The sequence below is a fragment of the Vollenhovia emeryi genome, unplaced genomic scaffold, assembly GCF_000949405.1.
Source record: "Vollenhovia emeryi isolate VEMERY1.0 unplaced genomic scaffold, V.emery_V1.0 DF939147.1, whole genome shotgun sequence".
NCBI classification, from domain to species: domain Eukaryota; kingdom Metazoa; phylum Arthropoda; class Insecta; order Hymenoptera; family Formicidae; genus Vollenhovia; species Vollenhovia emeryi.
This window is the reverse complement of record NW_011967219.1, coordinates 392,643-407,747: the sequence shown is the minus strand read 5'-3', so window position 1 is coordinate 407,747 and position 15,105 is coordinate 392,643. Positions and strand designations below refer to the sequence as shown.

The window sequence follows — 15,105 nt, the reverse complement described above, 5'->3', positions numbered from 1 at the left end:
GGTGCGCGCACCTGTCCCGCCACTTACGAAACGTCGAATTATGCTAAGCGCGATCCGATATACGACGGATACGCCCGGTGCGAATCTAGACGATAGCCGTGTTTGTATATTCGACCGACCGCCATTTTTTGTCTCCGCGTAATCCGTATAATGTGGTGCGAATCCAAATATCCGCGTAAATTTCTCCTTTTTATCATTTTACGATATTTAAAATGTCGATAATTTTATTTTATAATATTTAAAAGAACTGATAATTTCTCATTAATATTATACCGTAAATATCAAAAAGTAGAATGCTTTATATAGAAACGGTACTTTTTAGCTTACCCGCGTGATTTGAATCGCCCATCGATCTCTATAAGTTTTATAATCAAATTACCGTAACATGATAGAGAACATAAAAATGCAACGCCGCAACGGGTTTTGGTTAGCAACGACGGACGTATCGCGAAATATTCCCTCGTTCTTCGAAAATGGCAATCGAAATTCGCGATGACGACGACAACGAACAAGAAACGAGGAAGTACCCAACCGAAACGAAGAGGCAGGGCAAGGGGGAGGGCAGAGAGAATGGCGTAATCTCGATATTGCCGAGGCATCGAGGCATCGGTGCCATCGAGCTGTGAGGCTAAGTATACATTTTATCCGTAACGCGTTCGCCATTACCCTACGATGCCCAGGCCACGGGCTAAGTAACGGGCCGTGAGGCCCCGACAACGACTTCGTAATGCGATGTGTGTGCAGCATAAGTGGCCATCAGCCAACATAAACAATCGCCATAGTAAGTATACGGTGCGACGGTGCCCGTTCCTCCTCCTCCTTCTCCCCTCCTCCACCTCCCTCCCGCTCCACCTGCGCGAGGGGGACTCTTTGGGGCCCGATAGGGGACGGAGAGACGATGTGCCGCAGCACGCCGCGATGTAATGGAGCCATTATCGCTGGATAACTTCATCATCGGACATTGGCGTAGGCCGGGGGAAAGGGGCGCAATCTTCCGGTCAGGGGGGGGGTGACAGAATCGATGATGGGAACGGCCAGTGGCGTCTTATAGTAGGCGGAGGGAGTTGAGATGTCTTGAAGCTTCAAACTATAAAGATCTTATCGGCGCGATCTAAACAGTGCGAAGGTGTTTCGTTACCCGATAACGTGAGTGTACGCATATTTTTTATGTTGCTCCAAGAGCTCCTTTCACGTAGGGTCGCAAATTTCTCCACGGATAAATAAAAATGCAGAGGAGTGAGTTAAATATATTATTTGTTGGTTGTGTGACAGCAAGTATTATTCTTTTCTCGAGCTTAGTCTCACCGAGGATGACCCGAAAATGGGTCGAAACGTTTGTTGATTGATTGATAAAGTGAATAAAAGTTCTACATGGGATAATTTCGCACCAATTTCTGCGTTTGGCTCGCACTGGTCCTTTCTCCTCACCATACTTTAAATATAATATATAAATACATTTCCATGTAACCCTGAACTCGATTATTTGTAAGCTCCAAAACTTGCCACTTTTATAATTACAAAACCATGAAATTATAAATTTAATTATAAATTCGTAATTTTAGATGATAATATTTAATGATTTTCAACATGTACGATGACGCATGCGACCTTAGATGAGATTCATAGAGCACAGGCTCTAAATTATCTACACGACCCGGGCTCCTGAAGTTACAAAGACAGTCCTGAGTACCGCGCTGTTCCGTCGTAGTGGTGAACGGATATTATATTGAAAGTTCAGCATAATTTAACGCGCGAAAATGGTTTTCCAAGCGATATTCGCGATGTAAAGCAGTAAGGTTTATGGAAAGCTGGAATTGCGAGTTGCTTCTCACAAAGGATACGTTAATCACAGGCGAGATCGTAATCGACGATACTTACGATCATCCGCGGTCTTAGATACTTGAACGGACGTGGCGACCGAAACTTAAAATTTCTTCCTTTTTAAAAATATCCTTATTTCGCTCGGTGAAGTTAAACCTCGTCAATTTTACAAAAGTGCTAAGGCCGAATCAGACTAGCAATTGTCGACACGGATTGTGATTGGGATTGGCGATTGGCGATTGTCTTCTACCCAATGAGAGCAAAGCGATTTAATCGACTCTCGTTGGCTGGGGACAATCGTCAATGTTTGGGATTGGCGATAGGCGATTGTCTTCTAACCAATGAGAGCAAAGCCAGCGATTTAATCGACTCTCATTGGCTGGGGACAATCGTCAATCGCCAATCCCAATCCAATCCAAGTCGGCAACTGCACGGAGAGAACGTTCTTTTAAAATTCATCCTGAAAATCGTGTGAAAGGAAAGACGCGATATAACAAGTAACCAGTTAACTACTGCTCCTTAGTTCTACGTAATAACATCGATGGCAGTATTTAATGATTCTGGAATCATCTAGCGCGAGCGTCAAACGCTTGCTCGTCCATCGTCAGTTCTATTCGCTCGCGGTCGTTGACATTCGCGGGGAAGCTCGCGTCCAAGAGGAGACCGCGTGCAGACCCGTGACAGAAATACCGAAGCAGGAAGCGGTTTGTCGGCGATAGAAGACGGTCGATTTCCAATCGTTCACCAGCGGACGTATCGACTGGCCTCTCGATGCCTCGACAGCCGTGCCGGCGAAGAAAACGAGCAGAAGAAACGGCGAAGCGAGAGCGCGCGGCGGGAGATAAGGCCTTTGAAGATATGCCGCAAGGTCAGCTCGTGGATGTGACCCCGGCATCCTGCCCGACTGAATTCGAGTTTAATGAATAACTATTGAATCCCGCCTCTATCGTTGCCAATAAGAGCAAAGAGGCGGCGCGCCGCCGCCGGATGGAGGAGGAAATCGCTAAGCTTCTATTTATGAAGCTGCGGCTTCGACGAGCAATCGGACGTCGAGAATCGATTAGGTTCGGCGTTTGTGCGCGCACGGGACAGCCTGCAACGTGACCCGATCGCAAATAAAGAAACAGTCCGCGATACAGCGATCGCGAATTTATCGGATCTTTTTGCATCTCTCCCCCCTCTCTCTATCTCTCTCTCTCTCTCTCTTCTCGCCCCCTCTACACCCGGATCATATATATCGGTGCGAAGCGAGATGTTAGAAAAGTCGCGCGATTGCGCGCGTCGGCTTAATTAACTGTAGCCAATCGGCGTGCCGCGTATTGAAACCATTTTCACGGCGATTGGAATTAGAGCGGCCGACCCACCGAAATGCACCCGACGGAGGCCCCCGTTCCCATGACGCGGAAACGAGGCGTACGTAATCGTGTGTACCAGCAATTCGATGTGGTCGGGGCTAGAAAGATGGCTAAATTATTTGGGAACATTCCTCCCCCCCCTCCTCCCAGAGTAAATTATTTGGGAACCACTGCCCCCATTAACCACTCGACGCTCTCGAGGAAAAAATTGCTTGCAAAAATCTAACAGTCCAGTTTAATGAAAAACGGATTGCGGACGTGATAAATCTGATTGTGAGATACACTTTTTTCCGCGTAATGGCGAGACCGTCGTGACTCATACAAGCTGTTCTAATTATCTCCTCCCGAGTCTGCTTGATCTATTACCAACATTCGAAGATCGTCCACCCTCCCCCCCCCCCCTCTTTATTTTATCTCCCGAGTCTAAGACTCTTATGTTGCAACGATACTAAAGAGACTCGTGGTACAAATCTTTCTCGGGTCCACTTGGACCTCGATTGCCTCGGCTAATCGTCGCGCTTTCGTAAGCGCCGCGCCAGTTTGTCCCTCCTACTTTCGCGGAGAAGAAAATTTTCCGCAAGGGAAGCTCGTTAGACCCCGGTAATTAAGTCGGCCGCGGGAAAGCCGCGTCCAGATGCGTCGCGCGGGGCGTATCGAATTCCCCCATGGGCCGCCGTTGGGTCCACATTCCCATATTAACATAGAGATACGGTCACCCTACGAGCTTTGCGCTCTATCCTCTCTCTCTCTCTCTCTCTTCTTCCTATCGCAACGCACTTTGCATTAAAGGTGTGCGTAGCCCGCTCTAATGGAGGCCCGCACGCGGCGCCACGTGGCATCGGGTTAAGCAAACTATCGATTATGGGATTTCACGCTAAGCACCTATAGGATTACACCGCCGATGGCCGATAAAGCCACTGGATTTGTTGCTCTTTTCGCGATCCCGCTACAACATTGTACGCCACTCTATCTGATCTGTCTCTCACCCCTGGCCCCTCCTCTCATCCCCCTCCCCCATCCTCTTTATCACCTTCTTCCCTATCTCGCACAAATTCCCCCTTTCCTCCCTCTTTCCCTGATAGAATAATCCGACTAGGCCAGAATCTTTTATTCTGTGGAAAATAAATCGATAATACCTCGCGATGGCACGAAGATACAAGAAACGGCGTTTAAAATAGTGCAAGCATAGTGTAACTAGTAAGTCACTTTGATCTTTGTCCGACACGTGGTGTTCCGCCATTGCTTCGGTCAGCAATCCAGCGGCGTGTGTCTGTGTGTGTGTGTGTGTGTACTAATCAAAGCTACACTACCACACATACAACTTTTCTCTCATTGGCTCGACCAAAATAATGGCGGATGCGCAGAAGAAATCGACGCAAAGAAATGACGGTGTGAATCTACTAGTTATACCGTAGTACAAGCTAGTGTAAGTGTATTTTTTTCTCTCGTATACGCGCGAGCCATGATTATCCCGCCGATAGTTTTCTCTAATCGCGCAGAGTAATCGACATTAATCTAACTGTCTCTCGCAGGCTTCTGCAACCTTTGGCTGCTTTTAGCGAACACAACAGTTGGGAAATCATTACGTGGCGATTGCGAGTGATTGATGCGCGCATCTTCTCGTATGTCAGATAAAATCAGTTCCGTTTTCCGAAAACCGATCGGCCAGTTATCATAATTCTCGCGACTCGATGTATCAGGATCCAGCGACCGCTCGCTCACTAGCGACCTTGTAATCAGAGACTGTCTATAAGAGTTCGTCAAATTCCTGCGAGTGAGAGAGAAACACAGTCCATCTTACTCTTCTACGATCGTAACGATTGTAGAAGAGTGAGATAGCCTAATGTTTCTCTCTCACTCGCAGGAATTTGACAAACTCTTATGGCCAGTCTCCGAGAGATTACAGGGTCTCTAGCTCCGACTATTCCCCTTGCATATATTACGTCTTTCGTACGTTTAGGTCGTCCTATATTGAATCACGTCGCTCCGCTCGGAGAAATCCCGGACACGAAGAAATCGCCATCCGTCGGCGGCTTTTCAGCGAGAGAGGCTCGTCGGAAAATTACAGAACGATATCGATTAACGCGGCGCATCGCTCCAGCGATGCAAACTAGGCCGCGGACTCTCCGCTCTAGGAGGAAACATAAATCAGCCGCGTGGAAAGTCGTGAATTCGCCGTTCCGATTTAAAGTTCCGCCGCGATCTATTTCCGTCCTATCAATCGGCACACTTGTCTCTCGCACTAGGAAGCCGGCTATCGGCCGGCCAATTAAACGGACTCGTTGCTCGCGCGCGGTCATTATCGCCGGACATAATTAATATCCCTCGGCAAGGGAGGGCGGCGGCGCGCGGGAGGAGAAGGCGCGCGCGAGAGAGGGACGAGAGCGCGCGCAACTGGCCTCTCTGTGTGACCGTGACAGACTTTAAGACGCCGCTATCAAAGGAAGTGAGGTCGACCTCGGGAGTCATTAACGGTCGCTGCGCCCGGACACGATGGGCTCCTACGATCGTAAGCGGGGCACAGCCCGGCCCGGGCGAAACGATCGTTTTCGGGACGACCTGTCTCTGCGGCGCTGATAAATTCGCGGGGGGTTCCCGTCCGCAGCGCCCGGAGCGGAAGCTTTTTAATCGCGTCGCATGAAACCGGAGGCGGCTGACTGTGAGGTACTGCACTCTTGGGATGACCCCGAGGCGCGCCGCGCCGGGCAGGCACCGCCAGCCTGCGGCGCGTATCATTTTAAATCACTGCCAACGCGCTGAACGCGAGAGTCTGCCCGGGTCGACCCCTCGGACGATCACCTCAAGTCGCCCGAATTAAATCCTACTTTGTTACCCCCGGCCCAGAGACTGGCCGGATTGCGGAGTGCGTTGCCCATTAAAATTTGCAAATTATAATCTCACTCGATTGGCTGGTTATTCCCGACTAAGAGAAGCGCGCGGATTAACCCTTTCATGACCGCTGGAGCATACAAGCTCCGCTTACATTTCTTGCCTCTCTTCGTGCCTGGGGATGCTCGCGTTCCATTTAAAAGAAGAATAGAGGAGAGTCTTCTATTATGAGATAGGTGTCTAATATGAGGTGGCAGGTTTTCAACACCTAACTTCAAGCACAAATCTTTTCTTCGCGACACTCTAGCAATGAGCTTTCTACTAAACAGATTTCAAGAGCAATACATTCACGGTGGAACCGACAGATGATGCCTATTATTAAATTTAACAGAAACCCCGCTATCTTATATCAGGAGTCTATCTCATAATAGGGGACCTTCCTCTAATAAGCAAAAAGTAATTTGGTCATGAAAGGGTTGAGAAACATCTATCAAAACTGTAGGAGGATATCAATAGCAGCTACGCTGCATCTGTGTTGCGATTAAGTCTTCGTTCTTTCGCCTAGTAACCGTCGGTCCTCAAGCGGAAATTTTAGAGGAGCGTGATGCATCCCCGAAGGATAAATCGCGGGGTAAAATTTCCGAAGGCGCGTCGATCAACGGGCATTTCTTCGACCTCGCACGTGACTTCGTCAACGTTTTGACAACGTTTAGCGGACCGGCTTTCCCTCCCTTCGGCAGCCCTTTTAAAGGGATGATGGATGCCCGGCACGCGACTCGCTTCAACACCCCGAGGAGAGGCTCGATGGATATTTAGGACAATTCGCGCGTGCGTTGTCGTACCAAACAATTCATATATCACCTGGGCGACGTCGCGAAATAATAGGGAAATGAATTCGCGCCAAGGATGGAGATCGCGGACCTAATCGACACTCGGTATTAAGTGAACGCGACGTCATCAGCGTAAGTGCTGCAGAATCATTTTTACCAGTTGGTCCCGTCGGGAGATCCGTCGATAATTAATACCAAATTCTCTCGCACTTCGTGCTCCTTCGATCACGAAAAATGTTTTTCTTTCGCCCGTTAATCACACCTAGAACTCATCTTGAAAAGAAGGATATGTTTTAATCCTCCCCACGAGTTATTTATTAATAATTTTGTGGTACGTCTTTGTAATAACTAATAGTTTATAACTGATAACAATCCATTTAAAATGATAACAAATTTATGCCTGTAAACTGTTTTTGAATTCCTACCTTTGCTATGAAAAATAATATCTTTAAATTACATTTTCACATTTATTTCTATCATTTTTATAAAAGTGTAATTTGAAGATATTATTTTTCATACAAAGCTGGAAGTGAATTATAGGAATTCTATGTTACACAGTTTGCAAATATATTATCGTTTTAAATGGAATGTTCAGTTGTAAATTTAGTTGGTCGTAAATTAAATGGATTATAACTCGTAGTTATAACTCGTAGTCATAAAAACGCAACCACAAAATAATTAATAATTTGCGAAAATCTGTGACGATCGTTGGCCTAATTTTCGATTGGATGAATGGGAGACCGACGGAGCGCAAACCCCCGAAACGATCTCTGCTCCGCCATAAAAGTCAAGTTTAGTCCCGGGCTATAATGCTTGTAATCCAAATATAATTTTTGTCAGTGGGGTGCAATAGCGGTTGAAGCCACCCCGTTTCACGGACGCGTCCGGGCGGCCCGTTGGTGTTAGTGGCCTGGTCCCGAAATCATAGGAAAGCCACCCCATGTTACGACCGCGCTTTACATCCCCCCGAAAACTTAATACGAACTCGGCCCGGACTACACCCCGTACTTAGGGTCGGTCTATCGCGGTTACCGTGAACTTTGTCCCGCGTAAAATTTATTGCCCCATCGGCTCTGTTTTCGAGAACATTGTACAACCGAACTTTTCTCTCCTTTGGAAAACTTTGCTCGTAGATGCCTTTATTTTCAAACAATTTTAATCGCCCTTTTTACAATACTGCCTCAGCGATTTTATGATGGCACTTTATAACGCGATGCATGGAACGTAATTTGATTTGACCCTGCGTGCGGTGGCTTTCCCTTCGAAATACAAATCTCAGAATAAGAGAGAGAAAGAGAGACCAAAATCAACGGACGCACGTATGAACGCAATTAAAATGAATACTTGGGAGAATTAATCTAAATTTATTTCGAGCGCCACGTTACTTTTCAATGGGAATTAATTTCAATCAATAATTTCAACGGTTTTAAGTTATGTGGCGGGCGCGCGCGCGCATAATCGCGTCCACTCGTAAATAACTATTCTTCTGAATAGTTGGCAAAGTCCCGAGCGCTCTGGTGTTAAGTGGCACCGCCGGTCGACGTCTGGCGGCGCGACTGACGGCCGAATAAAGGGCAAATAAATTAAGTTAATGCGCTCCACACTCGGCCGGCGCGAGCGCAATCTTCCTCTCGGCCGCTCGCATTAACGGCCGGAGGTCCTCCCTCCGCTCACGCCATTGTTCGATGGAATTTGTAATTTAGATTGATACCGGGGCCCCGACTCCGGCCCCTCGGACGGGCGAGCGACGCTTTCGAGAAATCGTCCCGCGGAACCCGCCGCCATCGCGCCGCCGCAAATAATTCGTCGCAGCCCGCGAAAATTTATGACACCGCGATGGCGATGGCGAAACGCTTCGGAGAACGCGTTCCAATAAAGTCAACGAGCTCTTACGTGCGCAATAGGCGAACGCGCCCCGGATAAAATCGCGCCCGAGACGACAAGAGAAGTTGAGGAACGAGGAACGAATAAACTGGCAAAGTGACATAAATCTCCGCGTGTCTCTACCCAGGCTACATAATATATCGCATATTCAATGAGCCAATATGTCTCTTTTCAAAATAAACTGGAGTATCAAAATATTATATGTTTCTTAAAAATAATAATTTTGTTTCTAAAAGGAAAACCTGCAAGAATACGCTGCAGTCTTCACGCGAGATGTATTTAAAAAATATGTATACTCGGCGCGATGTTGAATAATATAATTAGATGGTTACTTCAGTTTCAGTTTGTAGTTTTATTTTTGCACTGAGAAAAATGTCCGATTAAGTATAATCGGATAATCCATTTACATAATAACAAACGGACATATCCAATTGAATTGTATATTCGAGGAAAAATACGATCGTTTTTTCAATAAAATTTTATCGGTAACTGGATTTCATCGGATGTATCCGTAATTTTATCGAAAAACGTAATCGGAAAAATTAACCATCGGAAATGCTATTTAATTGGCTTATCCGATGAAAATTTTTCTCAGTGTACCAAAACACAGCATTGCACGTCTATTTTCAAGTAATGAATCTATGAAAACTCGGGTTTTTTCGTATAACTGTACGTTTTTAATTCCATACATTTTACATAATGTAAATCTACACGGAGAAAATTTTCTTTTAAAATTTATCCTGAAAATCGTGTAATCGTGGGACAACATGACGTTTTGAAAAACTTTACGAGTTTTTGAAATTTTACCATACATTTTATTAGTAAAATGTATACTGAGTATAATCTTACTAATAAAATGTGCGGCAAAATTTCAGACAACTCTCATAAAGTTTTTCAAAATGTCATACTGTCCCACGATTACCTACACGATTTTCTGGACTATTTTTAAGAGGAAATTCTCACCGCGTGTAATGCGATTTTGACATAGATCCATTATGACAATTTAAAATGAAAGGTAATTTACTACTCACCGATACGATGCGCAGCAGCGGAGTTGTCGTAAACTACGTTGAACTGTAAAACACAAAAATATATGATTATTGTAAAAGAATTCTTTAAAATTGAAACAATTGCATTAAATATTCTTTGCTTTCTCTAAATAGACATTTAACAAAATAATTGTAGAACACTCGGAAAAAGTCTTCTTTTTAAACAAATTTCCAACGTTTGTTTTTGTCAGTAACTCTTATTTAAATCGTTCGATTAAATAAGACAAACAGGGAGTAAATGTTTAATTTTACAAGGAGCAAATAATATATAAGATGTGAAACATTTACCTCATGGTTGCCCCGCTGTTGCCCGATGCCTCCAAGCCCAGCTCCTCCTCTCAGATTTCCTCGCTGCACTCACGCAATATTCACTCGCGAAAATAATTAACTACGATCGCGCGAAATTTCGTGTGGAACTCCCGCACGCGACGTGACGCACCGCGAAACGCACGAAACATTATTAACATATGACGTGTGACTTGTCAAATTATTCAAACCAGCAATTCGCATGCCATCTTGCTTACGCGATTCAGAAGTAGGCGACTTTTAATGCTCTCTTTTCTCGAAAAGGAAAGCCAGATTACTCTGAAATCGACAGATAATTGAAAGCGCGATGCGTAGACGAGATGTATAATCGCGACAAAGTAGCACGGTTGACATTTACATTTTAGATAACTTAGTCTCGTTAAATTTTTCCCGGAGGAAATTTTCTCTTAAAATTTATCCTCAAGATCGTGGGACAACATGGTATTTCGAACAACTTTATGAGAGTTTTTAGAAATTTCACCGTACATTTTACTAGTAATTATACCTAGTATACATTTTACTAGTGAAATGTATGGTAAAATTTCAGAAAACTCTCATAAATTCGTTCAAAATGCCATGTTGTCCCACGATTTTCAGGTAAATTTTAAAATTCTCTCCGTCTACGTTGATAAAAAGCCGCGGTCACACATGCAAACCTTTTCTCATTACAAGTAATAGAAACTTAATAATCAATCAATGAACTTTACTTATACCTTTAAAGTTACTTATTCCTGATAAACGTGTACAAATTAAATAATCAACTAATAAGAACATTCAAGTCGCCAGCAGTAACTGACAGCTTCAGTATTTTCTTGACCGTATCTGGTATTTTGAATAATAACAGAAAATTTATTGCGAAAAATATTACTTCTGCCAGGGTTGGAACCTGGACTTCCCTACACTTTAAACGGGCGTTTCACTTTCCTCACTGGTCGAATTGGTGAGACGCCCGCTTAGAGAGTAGGGAAGTCCGGATTGAAACCCCGGCTGAGGTAATATTTTTCGCAATAAACTTTCTGTATTATTAAAAACGCCAGATATGGTCAAGAATATACGGAAGTTGCAAATTAAATAATGTTTCATGCGTACGCTCAATCATCGCGATCGGATCTCGGAAACTGATAACGTGAAATTACTACGACACACGGAGCGACTACTCGACGCTGCCGGCCGGCTCGACGTTCGGCGGGCGAATGATAGCGCAGCGACCTTCAAGTAAACAAACGCCCGCGTGACGTCGATTACTGAGGTGTGTTAATCGCAAAAACCATTGGAATTTCGAGCGCCGAGCGCCGAGCCCCGTTTCCGAGAAATGACGTAGCGCCGTAAACACCTCGGTCGAAAACAGTCTAGTCTCATTGTGCTTGTCATTCACACGGCGACAGTTGACGGGTCGGTTAGCGGCTCACGCCGCTCCGCGTCTCGTATTGTTCTCTCTTCATACGTGTTCGCGACAATTACAACGGGAAGAAACCGCGATCGCTCACTGTGAATAACCGGCAAGACAAACATCTCGCGTGATTCACACGTGAAATCTGTACGTCCAAAAATCAAAGTGCTCGCTAACTTGAAGTTATTATACATCTTCAGTGCGATAACAACAGGTAACAATAGTTTCATTAAACAATATTCGTATTAGGATAAATCTCGTATCGTCGCGTTGAATCTCTCGTCGCTTCGAGTGCAATTTGTCGGCTGCTTCTAATTAATAATACACGAAATAGTGAATCGAGTGAGATTTCTTACAGCGGCGAGAGAGCACCCGCCCTACTTTGTGCGCCGCCATTACTGGTTTTACATTATTTGTCGACCCCTTGGCCGTGAACACCTAATTCACAAATCCGTTTCCTTCAATTATACACCGAAGTTCAGAGTTTATTCATACTTGTGATCGTTTAAACTGCCAAAAACTTAAACTGTTCAGTAAAGAATGTTGCTCCGTAGTTGAAAAGATTTAATTTCCTCCTCGTTCTCACAGCCAAGATTGATCGTTGCGAAAGCTTCATCGCGGAAATTCATACAATTTGTGATTGAAAACCTGCACAATAGGGAACTTTCCTCTAATAATTGATCGATATTAAATACTTACTTTAAAAAGAGAACTAGATCTAACGTTACGCGCGCTATTTTACTGAAATTTATATTTATCCGAGTTGATTTATTCGCTAGAACGTGAGTTTAATAGTAAAATGTAACAATACTTGACGCCAAACGCCGCCTGACCATAATTTTCGCGGTTTGAAAGTAGAGCCGCTACGTGGAAAAGAGGTTCCCCGCGTACCAGAGAGAGCCCCGTTCCAGCTTTTGGATCTTAATACCTGGAAGTTCACGCGCAGTCTCGGGAGACCCTCGCAGGTGGCTGCGGCGCGTATCGCGGCCGTTCCCTCGCACCGCGGGGGGAAGCCGGTTTGCGGTTTCTCGCAAAATTTATGATGATTAAACGTTCGGTCCGGCCGGAGGTGCGACGACTTCATTGACCTACCCGCATCCATCGCGGTCTCCTCGGACAAATTGGATTATGATTTTATGCCGCGCTACAACTACGTGAACGTACCGCGTGCTGATTGCCGATCGCGTGAAAGGGAGAGGCGCAGGCGAGCATTACGCGCCGTCAAACAAAGCTTTCCACGACGTTCCCCGCGTCGCGATAATTATTAGGACCTTTACAACCGGCGACTGTAGCGGATAGATTTATACACAAACATCGCGACGCGACGTAATTATTTTGTAGTAACGACAAATCCATTACTTCTGATTAAAATAAGAGATGGCTCACCGGCACGATGCAGCGCAACAGCGGAGTTGCAATTGCGCCGCCGCTGCGTCTGTAAAATTGCGCAATTCAAATTTTAGCAGCAAGAAAATCGGTAATTTGTTATATTATACATACGTACACTGAGAAAAATGTTCGATTAAATATAATCGGATGATCCAATTATAATACATAATAACAAACCGATATATCCGATTAAATTGTATATCCGATGAAAAATGTGATCGGTTTTTCAATCAAATTTCATCGGACGTGTACATAATTTAATCGGAAAAATTAACCATCGGACACGCTATTTAATTGGTTTATCCGATGAAATTTTTTCTCAGTGTATGTATTTTGGAAACTAATAAGCGCATTGAGTTCTTTCAAGTGAATATTTATTAAAACATTTGCATAGTTTCTGCGCGAAAAATCTTGTTGGGTGCAAAGCTTCTTTTAACATTTTTACATAGAAATCTTCCTCTCCATAATTTTCTAATCAAAGCATTCGCAATATTAAATAAACGATTAAGCCCGCGCAGCCTCAGAAAGGATTTCTGTTATCGAATTAACAAATACTCTGGACGCATTTATATTTCTCACAATTTCTCATTTAGTATAAAAATAAGACAATATAAAAATAAAATGGATAATTCTTATTCTCCTCTATCGAACTAAAAAAGATTGACTTACTATATTGAGACAAGAGTAACTTATATAATATTCTTGCGTTTAGAATAAATTTTCCCTCCATATTACAACGCACGAAGTTGGCACCAAGATATTCCACAAAAGACGATTTTAGATTTTAGAATTTTTCATTTAAGATTAAAATATTTCTTTCTCTATAATAAATATGATTGACGCTATATCGATCCTATTTTATGATACATTGAAGTGTAATAGCATCGGATCCGGAATTTTTTTCTGTGAGTGCGAGAAACGGACGTACAGAGATAGTGTAAATAATAATTATTTGCTAATTACATGCATAGCAAATTAGTTTGAAGTGGACAAAGAGCGGAATATTCGTCATAAATTTATTTTACGAAGCGCTTAATATTTCAAAACAGCAATGATTCGGTTGGGGAGCGACCGTGTTTTCTGAACTCGCGTAAATTCGTAATGCGATAATTATTTTCAAACGTGTTGCAATGAAATATATTGCAGGTTCGAAATACACAAAGTGCGGCCGGTGTATAGCATTGCCGTGGCGTGAAGTATCCGCGCAATCTTCGAATCCTTCCATCCGTTGCGCTGACTTGCCAGATGTCGTGGGTCTCGAAAGGATCTTAACTTTCCTCGCGCTATTCTTTTATCGTGACTAAGTACAGCGCGTACAGTTAGTACCGGGAGTGCCGTGTAAAATCCCGCACGATCGCAATTAACCGGTTTTTTCCGCGAGTGAATATTGTGTGTGCGAGTGTTTTGTGCAACGACGAAGGAAGCCAAGGAGAGGACGAGGCAACGGGCGATCGCGGAACAACCATGCGGTAAGTACAATAAATTATTAATTAAATATAAGTTATCGTTGTTCATATACAAATAATTGTAATGATTTATCCGTTGTTTTTTAATTTTTGAATAACTCACATAATAATATTTAAAAAAGTTGAAAAAGAGGATAGAAGAAAGAGAGAGAATGAGAGAACGAAACTGAACAAAACTAAACCGTTCTATGACACTTCGATGTACGTTTTAAAAATATATTTCCGGAGTATTAAATATTCAGTAATTTCTAGATAAAAATGCAAAACTGATTACTCGTATTTTTGTGACGATTTATTTTATATTTAATACTCAGTTTTATCTCGTGGAAATTTTTGGAATCGCGTATTTTGCTCGACGTCTTTATGACATCGCGTTCTCAAACTAAGATAAATCTCCTTTCCTTATCTCGGGCTTGCTTCGAATTTGTCTGTTTTGGACCAGTCGACTGACCAAAAGATGCGAAGACGCAAGAAAAATACGTTCGCGTAATAGTGCAACTGATAGCGGCGTCCAAATAGAACGCCAGTCATCCCTCTTACCATTTTCGCTTCTGTCCCTTCTTCTCGCCTAATTTTCGGTTTGCCAGAACTACCGTCGTCGACCAAGGAAATAGTCCTCTCAACCCTAAATAGTTCTCTGGCGAACTGCTCCATTTGTTGACGTCGCGCAAACAAGTATTTCGTTACCGTTACATGCACCATACTTTCCTCGTTTTCTGCAATTTATTTAACAATTATTTTCGAACAAACGTAAAATCTACTTCTCCAGCAAAAGTTTAACACGAT

At 43.8% G+C, this 15,105-nt stretch overlaps 1 protein-coding gene across 4 annotated transcripts in view; it reads left to right on the top strand.

The window, feature by feature from the left end:
- The first annotated feature begins 11,475 nt into the window (after positions 1-11,475).
- The window catches only part of LOC105566013 (unconventional myosin-XV), a 105,903-nt gene continuing 102,273 nt past the window's right edge, over positions 11,476-15,105 (top strand). For all 4 annotated transcript variants that reach the window (XM_012019684.1, XM_012019683.1, XM_012019682.1 and 1 more), the window contains exons 1-2: positions 11,476-11,678; positions 14,000-14,322. The gene's annotated coding sequence lies outside the window, so the exon portion shown is untranslated. The remainder of the gene's footprint in view (positions 11,679-13,999; positions 14,323-15,105) is intronic.